Source organism: Salmo salar, chromosome 06 (genome assembly GCF_965601325.2).
Source record: "Salmo salar chromosome 06, fSalSal1, whole genome shotgun sequence".
Classification (NCBI taxonomy): domain Eukaryota; kingdom Metazoa; phylum Chordata; class Actinopteri; order Salmoniformes; family Salmonidae; genus Salmo; species Salmo salar.
Window position 1 is genome coordinate 74,090,643 of NC_138296.1, and position 6,858 is coordinate 74,097,500.

The 6,858-nt window shown below is 47.0% G+C and overlaps 1 protein-coding gene across 11 annotated transcripts in view; it reads left to right on the forward strand.

Moving 5' to 3' along the window:
- Positions 1 to 6,858, forward strand: part of utrn (utrophin) — a 306,152-nt gene that overhangs the window by 198,757 nt on the left and 100,537 nt on the right. The window contains exon 1 of one of the 11 annotated variants that reach the window (XM_082976959.1): positions 5,541 to 6,858. This exon is cut by the window's right edge and continues 73 nt beyond it. The exons of the other annotated variants lie outside the window; for them this stretch is intronic. The gene's annotated coding sequence lies outside the window, so the exon portion shown is untranslated. Of the gene's footprint in view, positions 1 to 5,540 lie in introns of those variants that run through there. 11 annotated transcript variants of the gene reach the window in all.

The window sequence follows — 6,858 nt, forward strand, 5'->3', positions numbered from 1 at the left end:
AGGAAGACAGAGCTGAGTGTGTGTTAGCCTGTTGTTATTCATGTGTAGCTCTGTGAAGGAAGACAGAGCTGAGTGTGTGTTAGCCTGCTGTTATTCATGTGTAGCTCTGTGAAGGAAGACAGAGCTGAGTGTGTGTTAGCCTGTGGTTATTCATGTGTAGCTCTGTGAAGGAAGACAGAGCTGAGTGTGTGTTAGCCTGTTGTTATTCATGTGTAGCTCTGTGAAGGAAGACAGAGCTGAGTGTGTGTTAGCCTGTTGTTATTCATGTGTAGCTCTGTGAAGGAAGACAGAGCTGAGTGTGTGTTAGCCTGTTGTTATTCATGTGTAGCTCTGTGAAGGAAGACAGAGCTGAGTGTGTGTTAGCCTGTTGTTATTCATGTGTAGCTCTGTGAAGGAAGACAGAGCTGAGTGTGTGTTAGCCTGTTGTTATTCATGTGTAGCTCTGTGAAGGAAGACAGAGCTGAGTGTGTGTTAGCCTGTTGTTATTCATGTGTAGCTCTGTGAAGGAAGACAGAGCTGAGTGTGTGTTAGCCTGTGGTTATTCATGTGTAGCTCTGTGAAGGAAGACAGAGCTGAGTGTGTGTTAGCCTGTGGTTATTCATGTGTCACTCTGTGAAGGAAGACAGAGCTGAGTGTGTGTTAGCCTGTTGTTATTCATGTGTAGCTCTGTGAAGGAAGACAGAGCTGAGTGTGTGTTAGCCTGTTGTTATTCATGTGTAGCTCTGTGAAGGAAGACAGAGCTGAGTGTGTGTTAGCCTGTTGTTATTCATGTGTAGCTCTGTGAAGGAAGACAGAGCTGAGTGTGTGTTAGCCTGCTGTTATTCATGTGTAGCTCTGTGAAGGAAGACAGAGCTGAGTGTGTGTTAGCCTGTGGTTATTCATGTGTAGCTCTGTGAAGGAAGACAGAGCTGAGTGTGTGTTAGCCTGTTGTTATTCATGTGTAGCTCTGTGAAGGAAGACAGAGCTGAGTGTGTGTTAGCCTGTTGTTATTCATGTGTAGCTCTGTGAAGGAAGACAGAGCTGAGTGTGTGTTAGCCTGTTGTTATTCATGTGTAGCTCTGTGAAGGAAGACAGAGCTGAGTGTGTGTTAGCCTGTTGTTATTCATGTGTAGCTCTGTGAAGGAAGACAGAGCTGAGTGTGTGTTAGCCTGTTGTTATTCATGTGTAGCTCTGTGAAGGAAGACAGAGCTGAGTGTGTGTTAGCCTGTGGTTATTCATGTGTAGCTCTGTGAAGGAAGACAGAGCTGAGTGTGTGTTCGCCTGTTGTTATTCATGTGTAGCTCTGTGAAGGATGACAGAGCTGAGTGTGTGTTAGCCTGTTGTTATTCATGTGTAGCTCTGTGAAGGAAGACAGAGCTGAGTGTGTGTTAGCCTGTTGTTATTCATGTGTAGCTCTGTGAAGGAAGACAGAGCTGAGTGTGTGTTAGCCTGTTGTTATTCATGTGTAGCTCTGTGAAGGAAGATAGAGCTGAGTGTGTGTTAGCCTGTTGTTATTCATGTGTAGCTCTGTGAAGGAAGACAGAGCTGAGTGTGTGTTAGCCTGTTGTTATTCATGTGTAGCTCTGTGAAGGAAGACAGAGCTGTGTGTGTGTTAGCCTGTTGTTATTCATGTGTAGCTCTGTGAAGGAAGACAGAGCTGAGTGTGTGTTAGCCTGCTGTTATTCATGTGTAGCTCTGTGAAGGAAGACAGAGCTGAGTGTGTGTTAGCCTGTGGTTATTCATGTGTAGCTCTGTGAAGGAAGACAGAGCTGAGTGTGTGTTAGCCTGTGGTTATTCATGTGTAGCTCTGTGAAGGAAGACAGAGCTGAGTGTGTGTTAGCCTGCTGTTATTCATGTGTAGCTCTGTGAAGGAAGACAGAGCTGAGTGTGTGTTAGCCTGTTGTTATTCATGTGTAGCTCTGTGAAGGAAGACAGAGCTGAGTGTGTGTTAGCCTGTGGTTATTCATGTGTAGCTCTGTGAAGGAAGACAGAGCTGAGTGTGTGTTAGCCTGCTGTTATTCATGTGTAGCTCTGTGAAGGAAGACAGAGCTGAGTGTGTGTTAGCCTGTGGTTATTCATGTGTAGCTCTGTGAAGGAAGACAGAGCTGAGTGTGTGTTAGCCTGCTGTTATTCATGTGTAGCTCTGTGAAGGAAGACAGAGCTGAGTGTGTGTTAGCCTGTTGAAACTGGTGCCGTTCTATTCTGGTGCCCTTTCCTTGATTGATTGCTGTGCAGAGTATAGCTGTGTAACTTCCTCTGACACTCACGTGGGGTTGATTGGGCCACTAGGGAGATTTTTTTCAGAGTCTTGCAGTTGAGGACACACACACACAATCTCTCGTTTGCACACACACACAAATCTCTCAACAGGGCGCTGTCCCTATAACAGGAAGTGGTGCTTTGGGAATAACCCTGGGCACAGGAAATGACCTCGTTGGAAGTGTCCTGGGGAGAGGCTGAGTGGGAATGAGTGGGGAATTCATGATTCCTCTTTCAGATAGCTGCTCCTCTAGGATATTATGGAGTTCCTTCACGGCCTTCTGTACTGAATACACTACAGTTTGGCCTTGAGGTCCTCAGCTGTTCTTGTGGTCTGTCTGTGTCTGTGTGTCTGTGTGTGTGTGTGTGTGTGTGTTAGAGTGTGTGTGTGTGTGTGTTAGAGTGTGTGTGTGTGTTAGAGTGTGTGTCTTAGAGTGTGTGTGTGTGAGAGTATGTGTGTGTGCACATGCTTGCTTGCGTGTGTGTATTTCTGTGTCTGGAGTATCTGCATCAGAGATTGGGAAAGGGGGATACCTAGTCAGTTGTACAACTGAAAGACTTCAACTGAAATGAAGAAAAAGAAAAAGAGAGAAAGATGGGGAGAGAGAAAGACGGGGAGAGAGAAAGACGGGGAGAGAGAAAGACGGGGAGAGAGAAAGACGGGGAGAGAGAAAGACGGGGAGAGAGAAAGACGGGGAGAGAGAAAGACGGGGAGAGAGAAAGACGGGGAGAGAGAAAGATGGGGAGAGAGAAAGTTATCTAGGTCAGGAAGAAAGTCTGCCAGAGAGCAAAAGGGAAGGAAGTGGGAGAGAATTGTTTTACCTTTATTTAACTAGGCATGTCAGTTAAGAACACATTCTTATTTACAATGACAGCCTACTGGGGAACAGTGGGTTACCTGCCTTGTTCAGGGGCAGAACGACAGATTTTTACATTGTCAGCTCAGGGATTCGATCTAGCAACCTTTTGGTTACTGGCCCAACGCTCTAACCACTAGGCTACCCTGCCGCCCCAAATGGTACACATGAGAGAGCAAGATGGAGAGAAGGATGGTGACCATCGTTTGACTTGTTGTCTTAGGAATATCACAGTAGTGTTTACACAGTCAACCTTTTCAAGGCTTCTGTAAGCACAGATTAACCTTACTCAGTCTAGAATGTGTGAAGAATAATGTTTGTGCTCTGAAGACAGAACGCTATACATTCCCATACACTCAACACACACATTCCAGACAGAATTACACTCAACTTCAGTTTGTTACTTCTCGGGTCCTGTTGTGAGTGTCCTCTAAACACCTTGTTAAGTGAAGCTACACTCATTTTGAAAGCTTCCAGACATTTTTCAATGTAGATCTGTCAGGAAACAACACACTTAACATGGACATGCTTAGTGATCACATCAATCGTAGGAGGTATTTGCGTGGTTCTCTCGTAAAGCAGTATTTTACAGTCCACACAGGATAGCTGGTGTTTGTTGTCCCTGCTGTAACGGATACTGGGCTGTGTTAGCCCATAGCTACTCTGACTCCTAGACGACTTATTAACTCAGTTCCCACTCGCTCTCCTCCTTCACCTTCTCTCACTCTCTCTCTCCTCCCGTTAGCATTCGTCCCCCTTTTCTCTCTCTCTCTCTCTCTCCTCTCTCTCTCTCTCTCTCTCTCTCTCTCTCTCTCTCTCTCTCTCTCTCTCTCTCTCTCTTTCTCCTCCTCTGTACTGTTAATCATTTGGTGAGACCACCTAGGTCTTTGCACCTCATTGAGGTTGATTTAGGGTTGAGCCCATCGGAGGGGCCAGGTGTGTGTGTGTGTCCACACTAACAAGTGTGTGTTCCTTTGTGTCTATCTTATTCTCCCTGTCCTTTACCTCCTGTCAGTGAGAACAAGTGTTTAGATAAGTCTTTTAAGTGTCCTCACCGTAAGCTCTCTACCTCTACCCTTCTCTCTCTCTCTCTCTCTCTCTCTCTCTCCTCTCTCTCTCCTCTCTCTCTCTCTGTTTTCTCTCTTTCCTCACCTCCGTATGCCGTAGTTCCCATGGTTTTAGTGGGTGCGGATCAGATCCCAGATTTCCATTGAAGCTCCTCATCCCTACGTTCCTCTCTGATCCAGCCAGGGAATTACAGGCAGATGTGCCTCAGTCTTTTAAGCCACAGAGTATGGCCTCCCTCTCTCTCTCTTTCATTCTCTCTCTCTCTCCCTCCCTCCATCTCTCTCAGCCCTAGTCAATAGCTCTGCATCTTCCCTCTGTAATGGTCCTAATCCAATTAGCTGTAGTAATGTTGCCCAACTTTTACCTCCTGCTTCCTCAAAGCTGTGCTGCTGTGTGTGTTTGTGCATGCACGTATGTGTGTGTGTTTACCCCCGGTGTTTGCCTCTGTGTGAGTGTTTATTTATTTTCTTACAGCCACTTAAAGACACGGGTTGTATCAAACCCCAGGGAAAGTCATAATCGTCCAACACATTCTCCCCCCTAAGGCTTCTTCCAGTGGATTTCCTCACAGTTGTTGTAGAAATTGTCTCGCTCGCATGTTGGACTTGCTAATTTCCCGCCGTTTAATCGACTTGGACTTGCATCTCAAAAACACACAGGGCGCATATTCATGTCTGCATACATAGTGCCTCATCAGAAGTGCTGTTACAGGGGAAAATTGCATATGTTAATATTTTTATTAAGTATAGCACACTTCAAAGGCTTCTCCTCATGAATATTCGGGATTGTATTATTGTTATTTTTCCCCCTTCGGCAGCCATCTGATGTACACACCGTATATCTGTTGGTAGTGTCTGTCTCTGTAGGCCTACACACAGAGCCAGGTATAGACCTTACGTTTCTGTATGGTTGTAGTTTCAAAGCTACACCCCCAATCCCTTCTTTTCTCTTTTCTTTCTTTTCTTGTTCCTTCTCTCCATTCACGTGAGAGCCACATGTTTTCACCATCCCGACTCTGACAGGTAGAACGTTTTGCTAGTAAAGTGCTGCATTACTTAAACCTCTGACAACTCTTTCTCTCCCTTCTCTCTTTCTACCACCCTCTCTCTTTTCTGCTTCCTCTTCCCCCTCTCTTGATTTGGGCATTTCTCTCTGTCCACATGTTACCTCCGCTACGTCTGCCCCTCTCTCTCCATCCCACTCCCACCATTCTCTCTCTGTGTATCAGTAGAGGCCTCAGGAAATGGGTGTGTGCTGAGTTAGTTTAGCGAGCGGAGTGGGACCTGTAAAGAGGGAGGGAGAGAGAGGAGAAAAGGAAGAGGAGGGGTGGAAAGGGAGGATGCTGATTAAAATAATGGAAAGAGCCGAGTCACTGGCCGGTGAAAAGGAGTGAAAGAGAGTCCGAGAGGAAGGGACGGATAGCAGATTAGAGGTAAAGAAAACTGAGGGAGATAAAGAGAAAAAGTTGAACTCAAAAAGTTATACAAATCAGCGGGAAAGAGGAAGAGAGAAGAGAAAGACAAACTTCTACCATTTCCACCCTGCCAGGAGATCATACTGGACGGACTCCAGGATGTAGAGGCCAGCTTGCCAGACTCTTTCTCAGGATCATTACTCTGATCAGTGGCTTCTCTCCCTGGACACGTGGCCTAGGGCTCCAGAGGGGAAGGGGACATTCTTTCACTAACTGGCTCTGACTTGGCTGTGATTAGCAGGGTGTGAGAGAGGGAGTGAGAGAGGGAGTCCAGGCTGGGGTAGGGCGCTGGGGGCTGGTAGTAGAGCTAAGACGGCATGCCCCTGTCTCGCTCACACAGTGTAAGAGTATGTGTAGGTGTGTGTGTGTGTGTTTCCTCTGCAGTGTGTTAGCATTGCCTTGTTGAAAGTGGAAGGAGAGGTCAGCGGACCGTGTGCCTCTGTGTTTCTTCCTTGTTCCTGAGGCAGGCCCAGAGGGCTTTTTTATCTGGGTAATTGAGAACAAACACTCGGCCCTACCCCGGACTGGAGTGTAAACAGCTTCCTTAGTGACGAGAAGCAGTAGAGGAGGAAAGTGAAGACGGGAAGGAAAAAAACGAGGGAAGTTCAAGGAGAGGCTGGAATACTTCTTCAACCCTCAGACTTTCCACGTCAGTCTACAAACCTCTCTTGACAGGACTTGGATAGTTTCCTCCAGACCTCCACACCTGACCTCTGGAATTCTACCCCAGCTGAAGGACTTATTCCCCAGCCTATAGACCTCCTCAGGCAGCCTCTTACCTCCTACCTCCAGGAGCTCCAGCCTCAGCCCAGCTCTCGGGACGTCCAACCCCAGGCTTGAGGCATGACAGCAGGCTAGCCCTGGCCCCCTACTCAGCCTCTGTTCCATCAAAGAGGATGCTTCTACCATGTAGCCTAGTAGGGCGAAAACACACACTGACACACACACGCAGGCAACGAAGGGTGTGTGAAGTGTGTATGTCGCCGGGTTGGAGAGCACGAATTGGATTTGACCTTGTTTTGAGCACTGAATTTAATTGTATTTGGAGAACTGGATTCGACAATATTTGGATTGGATTTGACCGTGTTTTGAGTACTGACCTTGACTGTGTTTTGAGAGCTGGTTTTGACCGTAACCACTGGAGGACTTTCCAAACCCACGCGACTCCTCGGTGCCCTTTGCCCTCTGTGACCTCAGAGACGATGTAGAGGGGAGAAGGAG